The following is a 24430-nucleotide window of genomic DNA, read 5'->3' on the forward strand; positions in this document are numbered from 1 at the left end:
GTAATAGTGGTGCTGAGATTTGAAGTTGGGCAGTCTGACTCCAAAGTCTTGCTTTACTAAAAGCCAACTTTTACCTAATAATATAAAAATTATATTAAATATATTTCTTGGGATTATTTTCCTATGCTATTTACACACTATTTTGTGTGTGTGTGTGTGTGTGTGCTGGGGGCAGCTACACAAAAGCAGGAGATTCTGGGACTAGGTAACATTCCTAACTTTAGGTTCTGGCCTTTATTTTTCTTAATTCTCAATTCCTACATGTATAAAATGGGAAGATCCACTGTTTGGGGGACGGTTGAATAAAATGTGGGGCATGCCAACTATGGACTATTAAGCAACTATTCCTAAGAATCATTTAGATCTTTATGTAAGGGGTAAGATGAATGTCGAAGATATATGTTAAATTAAAAATGGAAGTCTCAGAGTAATATGTTTGGTATGAAGGATTATGTAGGTGTGTAGATGTGTGTATATATGTATGTCTGTATAACAATGGAAGCAGTTCCAGAAGAATACACATCAAGATATGATACACTGCATACCTTCGGGGTCATAGTGGTAGAGAATGAAAAGGTTACATGAAAACTGGGGTCTTGTAACCTCATTTTGTTTTCACTTTGTCTATCTGAAAGTTTACAATAAGCAAATAATGCTTTTGTAATTAAAATTCAATGAAGTAAAAAGAACCTTAAAAAAAATACCTTCAATAGCTCCCACTTCATAGCATTGGTCTCCAAAGTGTGGGGATGGGTAGACTCCAGAGACATTCGAGTCAACCCACTGAGGGGCAGAAGGAACTTTCTCTATATATTGTATTCTTATCTCAAGTTTCTAAATTAGCTTCTCTTTCATGTAAGTTTTAAAATATACATAATGCTTAGGATAGTAACATGAATATAATTCATGCATTGGCAGTATGCTATAAAACAATGCTTTAAAATGGGGTGTAGACAGAGTTGAGGAGACCGGCAAGTGCCCAGCAGGCATAGGCACAACTTGACTGACAGAATTGGCCAGTAAAGATACAATGAGCCCTTTTTAGAGTTAGACACTTTTGTTACTTATATAGAATTACAAATAAAAAATTAAGTACAAATCTGAGTCTATAATGAAAAAACCACAAATTACACAAAACAAAAAATTTATAAATGCTTACAGATGTTCCTAAATCCAGAAAAATAACACTTTCTAAATAAATTAACCACTTATCACATCTATAATGTTTTTTCAACATTGTTCACTGCTTACGCTTTGAGTGCTTCTTCAGGTGACAATAACTTTGAAATATTTGAGAAATAGGATACTTCAGTCTTTACTCAAGCATGGATGATCGAATTTTGTTGTTTACTAATGATAATTTTTTAAAGTTTATTTCAAGTTCATAATTCACTGTCATACTCTGTGTGTACATATATTTCTAATTATAATCAAATTTGAAAAAAAAAAAAAACCTCTATCAAATTTCTGTCAAATATAGGCTATAAGAATTGAAAGAATTATTTGCAGATTATCCTCTGGCTCTCTAAATTTCAACCTTGCTTCTCTTCCAGTACTCACATGTTCCCAGCATCTGGCACCATAAGACACGTTCGCACTGTAATATGTCCACTTAGCCAGTACCAGGATTATTTCTGGAAGCCATTCCTATACTAGGTTGGCTAGCAATAACCTAACTAAATACATAAATATAGCCCACTAAATCAAAACCAAACATACCCCTAATATAATTTCTTCTTAGCGTGATTCCAACAACGCTTGGTGATAACTCCACAATCACAAAACATAAGGAAAAATATGAGAAGAGGAAGTTGTGTGGAAAAGAGATCTTTTAATATATTAAAAGTGTCTACTTGTATAAATTTGATAGGTACATATGATCCTGTGAAAACTGCCAAAACTCCCTCCTAGGGTCCTGAAACGGCCTAAAAAGTGAGTGATTCTTTTTTTCCCCCCAACAGATGGGCTCTCACTATGTTGCACAGGCTAGAATACAGTGGCCATTCACAGGCACAACCATAGTGCACTGTAGCTTGATCTCCTGGGCCCAAGTGATGATCCTGTTTCAGCCACCAAGTAGCTGGGACTACAGGCACATGCCACCAGGCCCAGCTAAAAGTGAAAGATTCTGAAGATTAGGGTCCATAGTTTTATGGCAGGAAAGAAAATTATAAAACAAATTTTTAAATGCATTATCAAAGAGGTAAAGTGCATAGAAGAAAGAGAAAAGGTGTAAATGAGTAAGAAAAATATTTTTAAGGACAAAGTATAAACAGTATGCTTTGGGTGTAGGTTTAAAACAAAAGGATACTTAATTCCTAACAAACTAAAATTAGCAACAACAACCAAAAAATTGTAAATGTCTCTAAAGACATTATGAAACGTGAACCTTCTTTTGAGGTTAGAATAATTATTTTCTCATTCAGTTTTACAAAGTAAGTAAAAATTCATTTATCCTTTTCTAAATTGAAAGAATTAGCATATGCCTTTTAATCTACTTTTTGATAATATATAATATAAAAAGAGGCATTTCCCAGTAGAATTTAACATTAGCTTACAATGATGAAACAGGAAGTTTATGGCCAGAACATGTATGCTTATCTGTGTTCATGAACACACACATACACATGCAGAGTTAACTTTTGACTTTGGAAATCACCCTCTGATTTTTTTAAGTTAGGTTCTCTTGTGCCTCTTGTAGCAATCCTTTCCTCTCATCCCTGGCTCCTGGCAACCATTAATTTGTTTTTTGCCCTAGCACATTCCAGAATGTTATATAATATAAATAGAATTATACAGTAAGTAGCCTTTAAAATCTTATTTCTTTCACTTAGCATATTGCATTTGAAAGTTATATATGTTATTGGGTATATTAATAGTTTGTTGCTTTTTATTGTTAAGTAATATAGTCCATTGTATGGCTATATCACAATTTCTGCAATCACTTTAGTTGAAGGACATTTGGATTATTCCAGTTTTAGGTGATTATAAATAAAGCTACTATAAACAGTTGCATACAGATTTCTGAGTGAACATATGTTTTCATTTATCTTTACTAAATACCCAGCAGTAGGATCAGTAGGATTTCTGATTTGTATGGTCAGTGTAGGCCAAAATGTTTCCAAAGTGGTTGAACATTTTGCATTCCCAGCAGCAATGTAAGCAATGTAATTCCCAGCAGAAAGTTCCAGTTGTTCAGGAACCTTGCCATCATTCTAATGCATGTGTACTGGTACCTCACTGTGATTTTAACTTGCATTTCTCTGACGACTAAGGTCTTGGGCATCTTTTCATGTGCTTATTTGACTTTTGTGTATCGCCTTAGGTCAAGTGTCTTTCTAAATCTTTTAACCCTTTTTAAAATTAATTATTTTGTTTTCTTATTACTGAGTTTGGGAATTTTTGTTTGAGACAGAGTCTCACTCTGTCACCCAAACTGGAGGGCAGTGGCACGATCTCAGTTCACTGCAACCTCTGCCTGCCAGGTTCAACCGATTCTCCTGCCTCAGCCTCCTGAGTAGCTAGGACTATAGGCATGTGCCACCATGCCTGGCTAATATTTGTAGATTTTCAGTAGACATGGGGTTTTGCCATGTTGGCCAGGCTGGTCTTGAACTCCTGACCTCAGGTGATCCGCCCACCTTGCCTCCCAAAGTGCTGGGATTACAGGCGTGAGCCACCCTGCCCAGCTGAGAATTTTTAATATATTATTTTAAAAATTCCTTTTGTGTACTTATAAATTTATATATTCCTTTACCAAATATGTAGTTTACAAATTTCTCTCTAAGTTTATGGCTTGTCTATTCACCTCTTAACAGAGTTGGGGAGAGACATTTTAAGTTCTAATGAGGTGAAATTCATCACTTTTGTCTTTTATAGTTCATGAAGTTTGTATCCATCTAAAAAAATCTTTGCCTAACCCAAAGTCCCAAATATACAATCCATTTATCATTAAATTTTGCATATTGTGTAAGATATAGTTTGGGTTTCTTCTTCTTTTCACATATGGATGTCCAATTGTTCCAAGAGCATGTGTTGAAAAGACTAGCTTTTCTCCAGTGAACTGTCTTGCATATTTTCAAAAATCAACTGATCACATATATGGGTCTATTTCTAGATTCTATATGTTGATCACATATATGGGTCTATTTCTAGATTCTATATGTTCCAGTAATTTATATGTGTCTCCTGATTGATGACTGTAAGGAAAAATAGTGTGACTCTTATTCTTTTCTTCTTTTTTGAAGTTCCTTTGCCTATCCTTTGCCTTTGCATATCAATTTTAGATTTAAAATGTCAATTTCTACAAAAATCTTACTCGAGTTTGATTGTTATTGCACAGAATCTACAGAACAATTTGAGGGAAACTGCCATTTAAAAAATATTGAGGTCAGGCATGGTGGCTCATGCCTGTAATCCCAACACTTTGGGAGGTCAAGGTGGGAGAACTGCTGGAGGTCAGGAGCTCAAGATCAGCCTGGGCAACAACATAGCAAGACCCAATCTCTGTAAAAAATGAAAAACAATTAGCCAAGCATGGTGCCATGCTCCTGTAGTCCTCACTACTTGGGAGGTTGAGACAGGAGGATTGCTTGAGCCCAGGAGGTTGAGCCTACAGTAAGCTATGATTGTCCTACTGCACTTCAGCTTGGGTGACTGAGCAAGATCCTGTCTCTTTTTTTTTTTTTTAAGACGGAGTCTTGTTCTGTCACCTAGGTTGCAGAAGATCCTGTCTCTTAAAAAAATTTTTTTTTGGCCAGGCGCAGTGGCTCACACCTGTAATCCCAGCACTTTGGGAGGTTAAGGCAGGTGGATCACCTGAGGTCAGGAGTGCAAGACCAGCCTGGCTAACATGGCAAAACCCCACCTCTACTAAAAATACAAAAATTAGCTGTGAGGGTGGCGGGCACTTGTAATCCCAGCTACTTGGGAGGCTGAGACATAAGAATTGCTTGAACCTGGGAGGCAGAGGTTGCAGTGAGCCAAGATTGTGCCACTGCACTCCAGCCTGGGCAACAAGAGCAAAACTCTGTCTCAAAAAAAAAAAAAAAAAAAAAAAAATTTTCTTTTCTTTTAGTCTCCTTGTCCACGAACATGGTATACCACTCCATTCATTTCAGGTCTTCTTTTATTTTTTGTTAGTGTTTTGCAGGTCTTGTAAGTTTAACTTTATAAAAAATTATAAACAAATTATCAAACTGTTTTCCAAAATAGTTGTAATATTTTGCTTTCCCACCACATGAGTTTCACAATGAAACAGTTTGACACATGACAGAAATGGGGGAAAATTTAGGACACTCTGTTCTTATATCAAATAATAGTGCCCTGCAAACGTAACAGAATGTTTAGTTCTGGTTGTATCATCCAGGAAGAGTATTATAGACTAGATAAGATTTAGAAAGGGGAACCAATCTAATTGTTAACACACCAGAGGGAAATAATGGAGTGTGGAAGTTATAGGAGGATACACTGAAAAACTGAAATTACTCAGAGTGAAATGATGATGACAAATTACAAACAGAATTGACAAAGAACAGCCCAGATAAACAGAACACAAACTTGCTCACTAAATACTGAACTATCAAAGTGCTCTGAAAGTGGAATAAAGGTATCATCATGAAAAGAGTAGAATGTAAATTACAAAGTAATTGGAGATGGTCCCATTTGTCAAAGGAGGGACAATTTGATGATCAATAAGGATTATAAATAAAATTGATTTAAAAAAATGAGTTAAAAATAAAAACCCACAAATACTCAGTAAACTAGAATTAGAAAGGGTCTTTCCTCACCTTGATTATTTCTTTTCTTTTCTTTTTTTTTTTTTTTGAGATGGAGTCTTGCTTTGTCACCTAGACTGGAGTGCAGTGGTGTGTTCTCAGTTCACTGCAACCTCTGCCTCCGGGGTCCAAGCAATTCTCCTGTCTCAGCCTCCTGAGCAGCTGAGATTACAGGCATGCACCACCACACCCAGCTAATTTTTATATTTTAAGTAGAGACATGGGTTTTGCCATGTTGGCCAGGCTGGTCTTGAACTCCTGATCTCAGATGATCCGCCCACCTTGGCCTCCCAAAGTGCTGGCATTATAGGCGTGAGCCACTGCGTCCGGCCCTCAACCTGATTTTTAAAATGTAAGACTTATACACTGAAAGCTACACAACAGTGTAGGATTTCTTTTTAAATTAAATAAATGGAAAGACATTAATTACTGTTCATGAATTTGAAAACTTACTATTATAAAGATGCCAAACTCCCCAAGTTAATCTACAGATTCAAAGCAATTTCTATCAAAATTCCAGCTGACTTCTTTGCTGAAATTGACAAGCTGATACAGAAATTTATATAAAAATGCAAGTGAAAGAACAGCCAAAACAACCTTGAAAAAGAACAAAGTTGAAGGACTTAAACTTGCCAACTTTGAAAATAAAGAGCACTGGACACCACTGTAAGTTGCTGACGAAACAACTTATTACATTGAAAATTAATAAATGAGAAGGAAAAAATTTATCCTGCCTTTTTTTTTTTTTTTTGAGACGGAGGCTTGCTCTGTCACCCAGGCTGGAGTGCAGTGGAGCGATCTCGGCTCACTGCAAGCTCCGCCGCCTCCCGGGTTCACGCCATTCTCCTGCCTCAGCCTCCCTAGAAGCTGGGACTACAGGCGCCCACCACCACGCCCAGCTAATTTTTTTGTATTTTTAGTAGAGACGGGGTTTCACCGTGTTCGCCAGGATGGTCTTGATCTCCTGACCTCCTGATCCGCCCACCTCGGCTTCCCAAAGTGCTGGGATTACAGGCATGAGCCACGGCGCCCGGCCCTATCCTGCCTTTCTTAAACAAACTGAACCAGCGAATGTCCAAATAATAAATGATGAGGAGGTTTTCTTTTACAGAGGCATGCCAACTTTTTTTTTTTTTTTTTGAGATGGAGTCCTCAGGCTGGAGTGCAGTGGCGTGATCTCCGCTCACTGCAAGCTCCGCCTCCCGGGTTCACGCCATTCTCCTGCCTCAGCCTCCCAAGTAGCTGGGACTATAGGCACCCGCCACCATGCCCAGCTAATTTTGTTTTTGTATTTTTAGTAAAGACGGGGTTTCACCATGTTAGCCAGGATGGTCTCAATCTCCTGACCTCGTGATTCACCCACCTCGGCCTCTAAAAGTGCTGGGATTACAGGCAAGAGCCACAGCACCCGGCCATGAGGCATGCCAATTATCAAATGAAGAAAGTGTGTTAGAATATCACCATTCTGCAATGTCCAATGACTTAATAAATAATGTACTGAACACTGACAGCTGCTAACATCATAAAAAGAGAGGCTTTAGATATCTCCTAACAGAAGAAAACATCACTACAAAGGAGAATTGTCTCCAAATATTAGAAGTTTCTAGATCTAAATACGAATATGGAAATACAGAGGAAAAAGCAACATGTTAAACAACACCATGAGGATGCAGGCAGCAGAATCTAGATTACAAAAACAATTTAGATTCTTCCACAATGGAAAAATAAATAAATAAGGAAATAAAAGAGAAACCCAAGACTTCAGTAACATCTATCATTTGCTATATGTGAGCCTTATTTGGGTACTGATCTATACAAACTACAGGGAAAAAACTAAAAAGAACCCCACAAAATAGTAAAATTATATATTCACAAAACAACTGAAAATTTCAACCTTTACTGCATTTTTTGTAACATAAAAAGTGCATTTTAATTATGTAAAATTAAATATGTTTTATGTGTGTGTGCATGCTTGTGCTTTTCCATAGGTTACTGGGATACAGGTGGTATTTGGTTACATGAATAAGTACTTCAGTGGTGATTTGTGAGATTTTGGTGCATCCAACACCCGAGCATTTGCTGCATTTTTAATGCAATCAAGGGATGTAATGCAATTAATTTTAATTTTTAAGGTATAATAATGGTATTATAATTAATTACTTTTTAAATGGGGACTAATATTTATAGTTTTTTTTAAAATTTTACTTTAAGTTCTAGGATACTGTGCAGAATGTGCAGGTTTGTTACACAGGGTAAACGTGTGCCATGGTGGTTTGCTGCACCTATTAACCCATGACTTACATATTAAGCCGTGCATAATTATTTTTAAGAACAGTCCTGGCCGGGCGTGTTGGCTTATGCCTGTAATCCCAGCACTTTGGGAGGCTAAGGCGGGCAGATCATGAGGTCAGGAGATTGAGACTATCCTGGCCAACACGGTGAAACTCTGTCTCTACTAAAATACAAAAAATTAGCCAGGCCTGGTGGCGCACACCTGTAGTCCCAGCTACTCGGGAGGCTGAGGCAGGGGAATCACTTGAACCCAGGAGGCAGCAGTGGCAGTGAGAAGAGACTGTGCCACTGCACTCCGACGTGGCGACAGAGCAAGACTCCATCTCAAAAAAGAGAACAGTCCTTCCTTACTCTTTAGAGATATATAGTGAAACATTTTATAGAAAAAATACAATCTCTAGGATTTCCTTCAAAAGAATATGGGGTAGAGGAGGTACATGGGAGCACAGCGAAAACAAAACTGGTCGTGAGATAATAATTGTTGAAGCTGGGTGATGAGTACATGCGGGGTTCATTATACTACAGGATGTACTTTTCTATATGTTAATTGTTTCCATAATAAAATATTTAAAACATCAGGGAATAAACTAAGAAATAAAAGTCATGAAATCCAGGAATGTGAGGATCCAACAGAGCAGAATGGCCCAAGGAAATTCAGGGTGACAGCTTTGTGCCATGCCTAAAGAAAAACTGGTTTAGACTGGAGCATAACAGAAGGCTGTGGGAGGAAAATCTCCAGGAAAAAGAAAAAAGATTATTTTATGTGCTTATAAGACATGTTGGAAATTGACAGATTGGTTGGAGTCTTTCAGTGAAAAAGCAGCAGTAGCTGTATAGAAAACCAAACAGATGGGAAAAAGTAAATTACAAGGTAAACAAAAAGTTGACCAAGAAAGGAACAGTCAACTGCTTGATTTAGTAGCGAACAATATTAATTTATTTAGTCCATTAATTTAATATACTTAGTCAATAATACAAACACAGCCACTGAATTACCAAATAATTCAAATATTGCAAGGAGAATGGGAGAAAAGGGGTGTTAAAGGGTGTTTACACTCTTGCTCTTTCACTTTTTAGTTACGTGACTTGACAAGTTACTTAACCTTTCCAAACACAGCTTCCTCATTTATAAAATGGACCTACTATCATCTATCTTGTAGAACTGTTGAAGGAATTAAAGATAATACATCTAAAGCACATGGTATAGTATCTTATATATAAAATATAATCATATAGTCAATAAAAATTATGTATTTTAGTTACTGGTATAAAAAAATGTCCTAAAACAGTATTAAGTGAAAAAGGCATTTTACAGAAAAGTGTGTACAATATGATCCTATTTATATAACATTGCTTATCTATCAATTCATCCTTCTTTATGTACTTAAGTAGAGAAGCTATCTAGAGGGAAAGTTATGAAAGCACAACAGTTGACTTTTACTTTTTTTTTTTTTTTTAACTAAAACTGATCTTTCTTTATTATACTTTAAGTTCTAGGATACATGTGCACAACGTGCAGGTTTGTTACATAGGTATACATGTGCCACGTTGGTTTGCTGCACCCATCAACTCATCATTTACATTAGGTATTTCTCCTAATGCTATCTGCACCCCTCAGACCCCCATCCCTCAACAGGCCTCCATGTGTGATGTTCCCTGCCCTGTGTCCAAGCATTCTCACTGTTCAATTCCCACCTAGGAGTGAGAACATGCAGTGTTTGGTTTTCTGTCCTTGCGATAGTTTGCTGAGAATGATGGTTTCCAGTTTCATCCATGTCCCTGCAAAGGACATGAACTCATCCTTTTTTATGGCTGCATAGCATTCCACGGTGTATATGTGTCACATTTTCTTAACCCAGTCTATCATTGATGGACATTTGGGTTGGTTCCAAGTCTTTGCTATTGTGAATAGTGCCACAATAAACATACATGTGCATGTGTCTTTATAGCAGCATGGTTTATAATCCTTTGGGTATATACCCTGTAATGGGATGGCTGGGTCAAATGGCATTTCTAGTTCTAGATCCTACACTGTCTTCCACAATGGTTGAACTAGTTTATACTCCCAGCAACAGTGTAAAAGTGTTCCTATTTCTCCACATCCTATCCAGCATGTGTTGTTTCCTGACTTTTAATGATCACCATTCTAACTGGCGTGAGATAGTATCTCACAGTGGTTTTGATTTGCATTTCTCTGATGGCCAGTGATGATGAGCATTTTTTCATGTGTCTGTTGGCTGAATAAATGTCCTCTTTTGAGAACTGTCTGTTCATATCCTTTGCCCACTTTTGGATGAGGTTGATTTTTTCTTATAAATTTGTTTAAGTTCTTTGCAGATTCTGAATATTAGCCCTTTTTCAGATGGGTAGATTGCAAAAATTTTCTCCCACTTTGTAGGGTGCCTGTTTACTTTGATGATAGTTTCTTTTGCTGTACAGAAGCCCTTTAGTTTAATTAGATCCCACTTGTCTATTTTGGCTTTTGTTGCCATTGCTTTGGGTGTTTTAGTCATGAGGCCCTTGCCCATGCCTATGTCCTGAATGGTATTGCCTAGGTTTTCTTCTAGGGTTTTTATGGTTTTAGGTCTAACATTTAAGTCTTTAATCCATCTTGAATCATTTTTTGTATAAGGTGTAAGGAAGGGATCCAGTTTCAGCTTTCTACATATGGCTAGCGAGCTTTCTCAGCACCACTTATTAAACAGTTAATCCTTTCCCCATTTCTTGTTTTTCTCAGGTTTGTCAAAGATCAGATGGCTGTAGATGTGTGGTATTATTTCTGAGGGCTCTGTTCTGTTCCATTGGTCTATATCTCTGTTTTGGTACCATGCTTTTTTGGTTATTGTAGCCCTGTAGTATAGTTTGAGGTCAGGTAGCACGATGCCTCCAGCTTTGTTCTTTTGGCTTAGGATTGTCTTGGCAATGTGGGCTCTTTTTTGGTTCCATATGAACTTTAAAGTAGTTTTTTTTCCAATTCTGTGAAGAAAGTCATTGGTAGCTTGATGGGGATGGCACTGAATCACCTTGGGCAGTATGGCCATTTTTACGATATTGATTCTTCCTATCCATGAGCATAGAATGTTCTTCCATTTGTTTGTGTCCTCTTTTATTTCATTGAGCAGTGGTTTGTAGTTCTCCTTGAAGAGGTCCTTCACATCCCTTGTAAGTTGGATTCCTAGGTATTTTATTCCCTTTGTAACAATGATGAATGGTAGTTCACTCATGATTTGGCTTTCTGTTAATGGTTTATAGGAATGCTTGTGATTTTTGCACATTGATTTTGTATCCTGAGACTTTGCTGAAATTGCTTATCAGCTTAAGGAATTTTGGGCTGAGACGATGGGGTTTTCTAAATATATAATCATGTCATCTGCAAACAGTGACAATTTGACTTCCTCTTTTCCTAATTGAATACCCTTTATTTCTTTCTCTTGCCTGATTGCCCTGGCCAGAAATTCCAACACTATGTTGAATAGGAGTGGTCAGAGAGTGCATCCTCATCTTGTGCTGGTTTTCAAAGGGAATGCTTCCAGGTTTAGGCCATTCAGTATGATATTGGCTGTGGTTTATCATAAATAGCTCTTATTATTTTGAGATGCGTTCCATAAATACCTAGTTTACTCAGAGTTTTTGGCATGAAGGGCTGTTGAATTTTGTTGAAGGCCTTTTTTGCATCTATTGAGATAGTCATGTGGCTTTTGTTGTTGGTTCCGTTTATGTGATGGATTATGTTTACTCATTTGCGTATGTTGAACCAGCCTTGCATCCCAGGGATGAAGGTGACTTGACTGTGGTGGATAAACTCTTTCATGTGCTGCTGGATTCGGTTTGCCCCTATTTTACTGATGATTTTCGCATCGATGTTCATCAGGGATATTAGTCTAAAATTCTCTTTTTCTGTCGTGTCTCTGCCAGGCTTTGGTATCAGGATGAGGCTGGCCTCATAAAATGAGTTAGGGAGGATTCCCTCTTTTTCTGTTGTTTGGAATAGTTTCAGAAGGAGTGGCACCAGCTCCTCTTTGTACCTCTGGTAGAATTTGGCTGTGAATCTGTCTGGTCCTGGACTTTTTTGGGCTGGTAGGTATTATTGCCTCAATTTCAGAGCCTGTTATTGGTCTATTCAGAGATTCAACTTCTTCATGGTGTAATCTTGGGAGGGTGTATGCGTCCAGGAATTTATCCATTTCTTCTAGATTTTCTAGTTTATTTGCATAGAGGTGTTTATAGTATTCTCTGATGGAAGTTTGTATTTCTGTGGATCAGTGGTGATATCCCTTTTATCATTTTTTATTGCATCTATTTGATTCTTCTCTCTTTTCCTCTTTATTAGTCTTGCTAGCAGTCTATCAATTTTGTTGATTTTTTCAAAAAACCAGCTCTTGGATTCACTGATTTTTTTTGAATCAATGATTTTATTTTTTTGTGTCTCTATCTCCTTCAGTTCTGCTCTGATCTTAGTTATTTCTTGCCTTCTGCTAGCTTTTGAATTTGTTTGCTCTTGCTTCTCTAGTTCTTTTAACTGTGATGTTAGGGTATCGATTTTAGATCTTTCCTGCTTTCTCTTATGGGCATTTAGTGCTATGAATTTCCTTCTACATACTGCTTTAAATGTGTCCCAGAGATTCTGGTATGTTGTGTCGTTGTTCTCATTGGTTTCAAAGAACATCTTTATTTCTGCCTTCATTTTGTTATTTACCCAGTAGTCATTCAGGAGCAGATTATCCAGTTTCCATGTAGTTGTGCAGTTTTAAGTGAGTTTCTTAATCCTGAGTTCTAATTTGATCACACTGTGGTCTGAGAGTTTGTTGTAATTTCTGTTCTTTTACATTTGCTGAGGAGTGCTTTACTTCCAATCATGTAGTCAATTTTAGAGTAAATGTGATGTGGTGCTAAGAAGAATGTATATTCTGTGGATTTGGGGTGGAGAATTCTGTAGATGTCTATTAGGTCTGCTTGGTGCAGAGCTGTGCTCAAGTCCTGGATATCCTTGTTAACCTTCTGTCCCGTTGATCTGTCTAATATTGACAGTGTGGTGTTAAAGTCTCCCATTACTATTGTGTGGGAGTCTAGGTCTCTTTGTAGGTCTCTAAGGACTTGCTTTATGAATCTGGGTGCTCCTGTATGGGGTGCATATATATTCAGGACAGTTAGCTCTTTTTGTTGAATGGATCCCTTTACCATTATAGTAATGGCCTTCTTTGTCTCTTTTGATCTTTGTTGGTTTAAAGTCTGTTTTATCAGAGACTAGGAGACTTTTACTTTTTTAAAAAAATGTTTTTTCTATGTGTGGTTTGTTAAAATAAGTATTGATAACTTTCCCAAATGCAATAAACTATCTTTAAATTAATAAAAGTAAAGAAAATCAAACAACTTATAAAGACAATGTTAACGTATGGGACAAGGCATTGCTAAGAGAAAATTAGCAGATGATAGCATTCATTACATGTAAGATAGATAAAACTATGTAATAATTATTAGATATATAGACAAGAGTAGAAATAAAAAATGAAAACAGTTTACTTGTTAGTATAGCAGAATTATGGTATTTTCCCTTTCTATTTTTATTGTTATAGTGCTACATATGTAAGTATATATATTTTAAAAGTTCTTACTCATATTAAGCCAAAATCTACATCAGGATTAAGTTCCACTGCTTGATACTAGTTTTGCTCTCTGAGGCCACAAAGACAGAAGTCTAATTCTTTTAAAACATGACAGATCTTTAAATATTTAAAAACCTATTCCCCTTAGGGCTTCTTGCTTTCAAATTCCTATAGGCTTCATAAGATCAAGTACTATGTCTTATTCATCTTTGTATTGCTGGCAGCTCTGAAATAATATCTTAAATATAGTAGGCAATCAATAACATTAGACATTTGTAGAACTGAATATGAGATTCCTCTCATTATTCTGGTCACCCTTTCCCAGATATGTTTTCATTTGTTAAAATGCTTAAAATATGGCTCCTAGTTCCCTCTTAGTTCCTCACACTTATTGTCTTCAATGACCTTCTAAAATCTTTTTTTTTTTTTGAGAGACGGAGTCTCACTCTGTTGCCCAGGCTGGAGTGCAGTGGTGCAATCTCGGCTCACTGCAAGCTCCGCTTCCCGGGTTCACACCATTCTCCTGATTCAGCCTCCAGAGTAGCTGGCACTACAGGCGACCGCCACCATGCCCGGCTAATTTTTTCGTATTTTTAGTAGAGATGGGGTTTCACTGTGTTAGCAAGGATGGTCTCAATCTCCCGACCTTGTGATCTGCCCGTTGCGGCCTCCCAAAGTGCTGGGATTACAGGCGTGAGCCACCGCGCCCGGCCGGACCTTCTAAAATCTACTCCAACTATCCCTATGGTTATAACCAGGTCCTAAGAAACCATTCTACCTGGTAAATTCAGACATTCCACTCTCTACTTACCCCATTCTTCGAAGGTGCTTGTTCATTTATACTCACTATGGTCTTTACTATCGCATCAATACCTTTCAGTCAACTGACTCCTCTCATTTCCAAATCCATTATATTTTTTCTGTCTTCACATCTTTCCTCAGCCCTTTTGATTTCAGAGTTCATACATTACCTTTGTTCTTATTAATACAAATTAAGTTCCCTTGTCTCACAGTCCATGCATCATAAGCTGTTGAAAAAATCCAATCTTGAATGGATCCAACTTCAGGATCAAAAAGGCCTGAAGCCTTTTCTAGGCCTGTATCCAGGCTGCTGGGTGTGGCTGGAGAAATTGTACCTTAGAGAACTGGTTCCATTACAAATCTGGAGTTGCTGATCTCAAATGGTTACTAGAGCTGTTAACAATCCTACCACACTAATCTCATTCTCATTTGGCAAAATTTCAGACCACATCAACTTTCATGAAACCTTTAACCCTCTATTTTTCCATTTCACTGAACATATGATTGTCCTTCCCATTCCACAGAGAAAATATAAACCGTACAATGCAAACTCACAACTTCCTGCCATCCCCAAAAGTACAGTATATTTCCAATGATATAATGACATGCAACCATAAAAGGGAGGAAGTTATTTATGTATACGAAAAAAAGACAAAAGGGGAAAGTACAAAACAATGTTTATGCTTACATTACAATCTTTTTAAAACGTATGAATTTACTTGAATATGCACACAGTTTCTGAGAAAAGATTAAAACCATATACAGTTGCCTATAGGGAGAAGAATTTAGGTAAGAGGGGTTTTTCAATGTGTATACTCTTTTATAGGTTTAGAATTTTGAACCATGTGAAATATCTTAGATAATAAATCAAATTTGTAAATCTAATGATGTATGTTTCATGCTTTAAGTTTCACATTATAGGGACTGGGGAAGGGGAAATGGGGACAATTATTTAATGGGTACAGAGTTTCAATTTGGAATGATGAAAAAGTTCTGATGATATAGCGTGGTAATGGTTGCACAACAACAGAATGTAGTGAAACACATTAGAATGTACTGAAGGTCACTGAATTGTACATTTAAAAATGTTTAAATGGTAAATTTTGTTGTACATATTTTACTGCAGTTAAAAAACCTAAAACATATATATATAGGCAACCGTATCTACTGAACTGTACATTTAAAAACACTAAATGATAAATTTTGTTATGCATATTTTACTGCAATTTAAGAACCTATAATACTGATAATTAAAAACCAAAATACCCTGCAATGCCTTCTTTTTTTTTTTTTTTTTTTTTTTTTTACTGTATTGATTTATTTTTTAATTTACTGAGACAGAATCTCACTCTGTCATCCAGGATGGAGTGCAGTGGTGCAATCTCGACTCACCGTAACCTCCGTCTCCTGGGTTCAAGCGATTCTCCTGCCTCAGCCTCCCGAGTAGCCCAGATCACAGGCATGCGCCACTACGCCCGGCTAATTTTTGTATTTTTAGTAGAGACGGGGTTTCACCACGTTGGCCAGGCTGGTCTCGAACTCCTGACATCAGGCGATCCACCTGCCTCGGCCTCCCAACGTGCTGGGACTACAGGCGTGAGTCACCGTGCCTGGCCTCGATTTTAAAATCTACAATTCATCACTCATGAAATAAATGTTTTTCATGGAAAAATGTCTTTTAAAATATAACTAAAACATATTTTTTAAAAACACACTTTATGAAGTTTCTCAGGTCAGGTAACATTTAAGTAAGAGGGGTCCACTGATGTATAAATGGTGTGAGATAAACTCTGCTGGAATTGTGCCATGTGTGCCGTTGCTGTGCAAAGCTACATGGGGACTGAGAACCATAAAATGATTTTCAGATGTATGTCTAGAGAAAATGGAAACAAAAATAGAGCTGGTAAATCTAGATATTTGATAATTCAAAAAATATAAATCTTGAATTCCTGGCACCAATTTTAAAAAACATTAGACTCTATGACAAGATCATCTCCTTTAGGGCACATTCTTAACAGCTTTGACTTATATAAAAACGCAGCATCCTGCAGAGGACACATGCCGTGCTTCCAGTGCCACTGCAACATCATTCGGCGGCGTTCGGCTGGCCGCTGGTTCGCCTGATGGCGTGAGCAACGCAGCATGCTCTGCGGTCCCACAGGCGGCGCCACGGCTCTACCTTAGTGTTTTGTAAATACTAAAAAATCATGCAGAAATCTCCTAACGCAACAGCTATGATGACAAATCTCCAAACATCCCAAAGCAGCCATGTCCTGGGGAACTTCCTGCGGTGTCCACAAAGCAGCCGCTGCTGTCCTCCGGCAGAATGGGATGGCTCCTCTGGTTCCATGGCGGGTCAGCGGGTCAAGAATGACTTCTGGAATCAGTGACAATGCACCCAGGAACTCTGGAATCAGTGACAACGCACCCAGGAACTGACCGAAATCTCCTTGCAGGATACAAATCATTTCATCATCTTACTCCTGCTTAACTTGCTGCCTAGAAAAGGCTGCGTTTTCCACCTGTGACTACCGGCCGTGCATATTCTACAAAATCATCTATAAGAACAGGCCAAGCTCCTTCTTCATCGTAGTTAGACATATCATCTGCAATCATGTTTCCAAAGTCCAGCAGGAGGTTCCAGGTGTCCCTTGGAATTGATCTTTTGTGATGTTCCAGTAAGAACGTGTTCCAGAGATCTAGAAACTTAAACCTTCCAGATAACACTAACTTCCAATACGCAACAGCCATTTCTAAGTCTAAACCTTTCTGCCCTGGATTCTTAGCGAAAGTGAAAGTAAACTGATAAAAATCTTTAAATTTGGCTGTGTCCTTCAGCTCCTGCTCTAGTCTTGGCAGAAGAGCCTTTAGCTTCTCCATGCTGTCACACCCGAGTTCTGTCATGCCATCTAGAAATTCCTTTCTGCTAAATTCACATTGAGTTGCTGCCCTGAACTTCCACGCTATGACCAACACACTGATACTGGCAGGATCTAGGCTCAGATCATCACAAAACTGTTGAATCCCATCGATTCCAATTTTGTTTTCATCTTGTGGATCATCTCCCCCGCGCCGCCGGCGTCTCGCCGGCCCCGGCCTTCTGCGCAGGCGCGGCGGCCGCTCCGCCCTCGTCCTCGGACCGCGGCGGCCCTGGGCTCCGGGGCACTGGCGGGAGCCGGCCGCGGGGACTACCACTCCCGGCATGCTCAGCGCCGCCCCTGCCCTGCAATGCCTTCTTATTGCCATTATGAAGAACAAGACTCTGTATATTATCCCTACCTAACTCCATCACTGTCTTGAAACTCTCTTCTTTTAGTTCTAGAATATTCAACTAGATTAGTATTTGACTTGAAAACTCAAGTGAAGGCTGGACTATGTGTGTCTTGTTCCCTAATGCATATCTGATGGCTACCACATGGCTTAGCATATAAGAGGCATCCTAAAATACTTTCAGAATGAGTGGATAAATTCAAAATTAAACTGTACTCTAGATGCAGTCTAATCAATGAATGAAGTAGAACCATCCCTTACTCCAATTTAGCCTAAGGTTATTCAAAACTACAAATCTTTTAGAACTGAACTATTGATAAATAGGTGAGGGTTTCTCAAATCCCTTCCACACAAAGCTGACTTTCTAAATCTCAATGCAGAATACATATTCTATTAATATTTATCTAATTGTTTTTCAAACATATCTCTGCCATCCACTATATTAACTATTTCTCTCAGATTTGAACCATTTGCAAATGGAATAGACACAACCTCTATTTAGTCATGGGTGAGAACATTAAATGCAACAATGCTGAGGACAACGGAGGGACAGCACAATTCCATAAGAGACATTTTTTAAAAAATTTAATTTAACTTAGGCCAGGCGCGTGGCTCACACCTATAATCCTAACACTTCGGGAGGCCGAGGCAGGTGGATCACGAGGTCAGGAGATTGAGACCATCGTGGCTAACATGTAAAACCCTGTCTCTACTAAAAATACAAAAATTTAGCCAGGCATGGTGGCACACGCCTGTAGTCCCAGCTACTCAGGAGGCTGAGGCAGGAGAATCACTTGAACCTGGGAGATGGAGGTTGTAGTGTGCTGAGATCGCACCACTGCACTCCAGCCTGGGCGACAGAGCAAGATTCCATCTCAAAAATAAATAAATAAATAAATAAATAAAATTTAATTTAATTTAATTTAATTTAATTTAAAGTTCCAGGATACATGTGCAGGTGTACAGGTTTGTTACACAGGTAAATGAGTGCCATGTGGTTTGCTGTACCTATCAACCCATCACCTAGGTATCAAGCCCTGCATGCATTAGCTATTTATCCTGATGCTCTCCCTCGAGACATTTCTGGAAGCTGACAATGACCCATTAATTAACAATCTTTAGGTATGGCTATAAATACTTTTAATTTGTATTATCATGCAGCATTTTTCCTCTCATAAAAATTTAGACAACGAATTCTCCTTAGAGGTGGAACTGGTACAAAATATCAATGACAGAGAAGACTAAAAAAACTGATGAATCACATACCATTGGAAGAGGCTGGGCGCTGTGGCTCATGCCTGTAAATCCCAGCATTTTGGGAAGCTGAGGTGGGCGGATGGCTTGAGGTCCGGAGTTCGAGACCAGCTTGGCCAACATGGTGAAACTCTGTCTTCACTAAAAATACAAAAAATTGCCTGGTGTGGTGGCGCACGCCTGCAGTCCCAGCTATTCGGGAGGCTGAGGCAGAAGAATTGCTTGAACCCGGGAGGCGGAGGTTGCAGCAAGCAGAGATTGCACCACTGCACTCCAGCCCAGGCAAAAGAGCAAGACTCTGTCTCAAACAAAAGAAAACAACAAAAACAAAAATATAATATTAGGGAAGACCAATATGTCTTCCCACAGCATACTTTTTGAAGACAGCTGCTGATAACAGGATGCTTGGCTGGGTTATCTATATGTCCTCTTTTTCTATGTAAAAGAATATGTATTAAAGTTGACATTCCCTAAGTCTTTATTACTTCCAGGGGGAAAAAGAAAACATAAAAGAAAGTGAGATAGAGTAAGCCATTTAAACTTACCAAGTGCTTACAAAATGACAGAGGGGAACTGGGTAATCTCCAAAGTCTTTTAGTTTTAACAATTGATCATACAATGTGCTAATGGTTGACAACTGAATATGTTGCCTTCTCCAAATCATATTTGTATTTATAGCTTCCTCTAAATATAACCCTGTAAAGTGAATGATGTAAGGCATTTTGGATAAGAGATGTTCTGCCTGAGTAATACTTCTGCTGTCTGTCTCAAGTCAAACCAGGTAGTTGGTTACCTATACCCTGACTTCTCATCCCTGAACTACATTTGCAGTAGTACATTTCTGTTTGTCATTACTTAGGTATTTAATACACTTTATAAAAGCAAACCCCTTGCTGAAGCTTCACTTAACTTATTTTGAATACAGTCATGACATTTCAAATATAAAATATGGGTCTAGAACTGAATAACTAACCAAAATTTGCATTCTGCAAAATTATAGTGTGAAAATGACACCTTCACAGAATCAAAACATTATGGAAAAATATATAGCATTCCACAGACTAACTTAAAATGCCAGGAAGTGACTTGAGCTGAATTAGAGTCTATGGAACCATAGTGCTTTCAAGGTAAAGAAGTAAAGGAATAACATAAAACTTCTGAAATGGAACCTGAAAGAAAATGCCTTTTGAGAAGCATGATATTAATCTTGAAACGGCTTTCTCCAGAAAACAGAACATGTCCTCCACAATCATAAAGCATTTCACAGAGATGAATTTTAATCTCTTAATGAAACAGAGTAGGCATTAAGTAAGAAAGAGACAGGTGTACTGTCTCTTTCTATTGTCATATGACAAGTCCTAGTCATGAAACAGAAAAAAGAAATGCTTATTGACCACATAGGTTGTTCCAGACTCTAGAAGATAAATACAGATAAGTATGTTTGTTTTATGTCGGCAAACTTTTGGCATTTATAGTCTGCAAGAATTACGATTAAGAGCTTCCCAACAATACCTAGCACCATGAAAAAAAAAAAAAAAAAGACCTAGGTTAGGAACAAAATGAATATTTAGAAATGATGTACCAGGAACCATGGTTTTTGGCTATAAGCAACTGAAATTCTGAATCAAGACCGCTTAATAAAAAAAGGAATGTTTTATAATATGAATAAAAGGAATTCAGAGTCCAGAAAGGCTCTTGGATTGGTCAACTCTTGGATTCCTTGCACCTCTTCACTGTGCCATTAAAAAGCTTGCCTCATCTAAACCCGATACCCAACATGGTCAGAAGACAGCTACCAGCAGCAGGTAGGACAACATGCTTCTTTGTTCATATTCAGCTTAAGATGCTTATCTTGTCCTCCATCCTTGAAATAAAGCCTTTCTTCAGCATGCTTGGCACATGACCAACCCTAGACCACTAACAGTTGTCTGAAGAATATTATGTGCTAACTGGCTTAGAATGACCAGAATCCACCAGCGATAAAGGATACAAAGTCAACTTTCCCAGAGTCCTATAGATTTGTATATATACCTGAAGTAAATCAGGAATCTGTTTGGAAGGAAGACGGGGTAGGCAACTTACAGTGTTTACTACATTTGTTACTGTTGATTTCCAAGTGGAGGGAAGGGATATTAATTTGTGGCACTGTAGCAAAATCATTATAGTCATTTCCATGCATTGTTAAAAAAAAAAAACACTTGGTAAAGACTAAAGAGTTATTACTTTGGTCAAACTAGCATCTAAATGGATTTACAGTTTAATCAGAACTGATGTTAGCAAAAATTATGCCCCCAGTTACCAGAAAAACAACTAAGAACTTTGCGTCATAAAACTCTCTCAGTCCAAGTCACAAAACTATATTAACTTTAAATTCTTAATAGAAAGTAGCCAAATTATACTAGTTTGTCTATTTTTTTCTTTTATACAGAAGTAGTAAAATAAATGTAACAGTGTCAGTTATGTAAAAACTCCTCTTAGTATTTCACTTATAAGAAGACTCCCTATTTTGCTCATGATTTTTGAAGTCAATATGAAGAAACCAAACTTTAAGCTGGGAAAGATTACCCAAATCACTTAGTTCAGCCCTTTTATTCCAGAAGCTCCAAATCTAAAGTATAGGAAATCCTTCTCCAAGATGATTGTGCTGTGTGTTTTTTAATACTATGTCAATTTTCAGAGCAATTTTAAGTTATATCTGAGTAACCCTATTAGTTTGACAACATCTGTGAATTTAGCAGATGAATAATCTTATTCATGTCAAGAAGTTACATGGATCTAGCATACAAAAAAAAAAAAAAACCCAGATCTAGTATTCAATAATTGAATACACATTGGATATCATGTGCCACGTGCCATGTTAGCCACTGGGAATAGAATACTGGAAAAAACAAGTGTTCTGCCCTCAAAGAGCTTCTAGCTAGTAACTCACTCCATTCAGGAACACAATGCAGGTCAAATTCCCTATCAAACTGATCACATGCCACTGCAAAGTGGTCTCTTGTTATAAATCTCCAGCCAGCTGGGTAATCACATTATGCTGAACAGTTAAACTAACAGCATGCAAAGTGGACTCCACAGTCCCCAGTGGCTTCTATAGAGAAGTCTCAGAGACTGTCAGTTGGGTCAGGGGCATCAGAGGTTACCATGTTGACAATTTCAAGGTATCTAGGGAAAATCAGTGTGTGTGTTTTACACATACATGTTTTAAAAAATACAAAAGATAACAAAATTTTCTATAATTTCCTTTTCTTTCAACACTATATCTTAGAAATAAGTTGCATCAAGATTACACAGTATTCCATTGTATGGATGTACAATAATTTACAGTAAGTTCTCTATAACTAGTTGTTATCCAATCATGTATTATTTATTAAACATGCAATTTAAATTTTGCATATGTGCATATGTGTGTATGTGTATATCTATATGTTGTATATTTAATAAATATGTGAACACACATGTATAAGAACATACATGAACAATTACATATAATAGTATATATGAACAAGTATAGGATAAACTTAAATTTTAATTGCTAGGTTAAGTGTATGGGCTTTTCAATGTTTGGTAGCTATAGTGAAATTTCTATTAATAGATGGTATAGGTCAGGCAGGGTGGCTCATGACTGTAATTCCAGCACTTAAGTGTGCTGAGGTGGGAGGATCACTCGAGCTCAGAGTTCCAGACAAGCCTGGGCAATGCAGTGAGACCCCGTCTCTACAAAAAATTTTTAAAAACTGCCAGGTGTGGTGGCTCACGCCTGTAATCCCAGCACTTTGGGAGGCCAAAGCGGGCAGATCACCTGAGGTCAGGAGTTTGAGACCAGCTTCACCAATGTGGTGAAACCCATCTCTACTAAAAATACAAAAATTAGCTGGGTGTGGTGGCACATGCCTGTAATCCCGACTACTTGGGAGGCTGAGGCAGGAGAATCGCTTGAACCCGGGAGGCAGAGGTTGCAGTGAGCCAAGATCATGCCACTGCACTCCAGCCTGGGTGACAGAGCAAGACTCTGTCTCAGAAACAACAACAACAACAACAACAACAAAACACACACATACAAAGAATTAGCTAGACATGGTGGATCCCTGTAGCCCCAGCTACTAGGGAGGCTGAGGTGGATCACTTGAGCCAAGTCAGCTGAGGCTGCAGTGAGCCATGACTGTGCCACTGCACTCCAACCTGAGTGACAAAGCAAGACCCTGTCTCAAAAAAAACCCCAAATAGATGGTATAGCCCTTACATTCCTTTCAACAATGTAAGACAGTTCCTTTTTCTTCATATGCTCATTGATATACTGTTTTGTTAAACTTTATAATTTTTATAACTATAATAGTTAAAAATTTGTCTTACTATAGTTTCAATTTACATTTCTTTTATCAATTAGATTTATGCAGTCAAAACCTATTTGTATTTCCTTTTCTATCAATTATTTGTTTACATTTTTTGCACATTTTTCTCAGTCATTGAAATTAGCCTTCTCTTTAATTTGCAACACATAAATAATTTTTCCTTAATTAGAAATTTCTTTTTACTTTATATATATTTTCCAGAAGGGTGACACCTTTGAAATTCTTACACAATCAAATATATTCCTTTTTATGACTTCCCTACAACAAAGTTATAAAAGAAGTCCTCTGTTTTATTTAGGGTTTTATTTAATAATGTTTAAATATTTCACTCATCTGGAATTTATTTATCCTTAAGAAGGATACAAAAGAAAGCGCCAACACTGGTTACATGTGAAGGGAAATGGTTGGCTGAGAGACAAGAGTGGAAGAAACATTTACTTTTTACTTTTGTATAATGTACATGTAAATCTAGCCAATAAAAATAAACAATTTCAAAAGAAGAGGGGAAAGAATCCCTTTCCCTTTTTTTCTTTAAGACAGTCTTGCTCTTGTCACCCAGGCTGGAGGGCAACAGTGCAATTTTGGCTCACTACAACCTCCGCCTCCTGGGTTCTAGCGATTCTCCTGCCTCAGCCTCCTGAGTAGCTGGGATTACAGGTGCCCACCACCACACCCAGTTAATTTTTGTATTTTTATTAGAGACGGGGTTTCACCATGTTGGCCAAACTGGTCTTGAACTCCTGACCTCAGGTGATCCACCCGACTCGGCCTCTCAAAGTGCTGGCTCACAGGCATGAGCCACTGTGTTGGGCCCCCTTTTTTTAATACTCTAGTTTTTCATAACTTTCTTGACAATTGTTGCTTATTTATTTTTTCAAATAATATTCGGAATCAATTTTCTAGATCTACAAGGAGAATATTCTTATTTGAATATATTATATCTACAAATAAATTCAGAAAAAAGTAAAATCTTGGCTGGGTGTGGTGGCTCACGCCTATAATCCCAGCACTTTGGGAGGCCGAAGTGGGCAGATCACGAGGTCAGGAGTTCAAGACCAGCCTGGCCAACATGGTGAAACCC

At 37.9% G+C, this 24430-nt stretch overlaps 1 protein-coding gene and 1 pseudogene across 10 annotated transcripts in view; both read right to left on the bottom strand.

Moving 5' to 3' along the window:
- The window catches only part of ZRANB3 (zinc finger RANBP2-type containing 3), a 317061-nt gene that overhangs the window by 107791 nt on the left and 184840 nt on the right, over nt 1-24430 (bottom strand). The gene's annotated exons all lie outside the window — the stretch shown is intronic.
- On the bottom strand, nt 15782-17734 carry LOC103216986 (DCN1-like protein 2 pseudogene; annotated as a pseudogene).

This window comes from Chlorocebus sabaeus, chromosome 10 (assembly GCF_047675955.1).
Source record: "Chlorocebus sabaeus isolate Y175 chromosome 10, mChlSab1.0.hap1, whole genome shotgun sequence".
NCBI classification, from domain to species: Eukaryota; Metazoa; Chordata; class Mammalia; order Primates; family Cercopithecidae; genus Chlorocebus; species Chlorocebus sabaeus.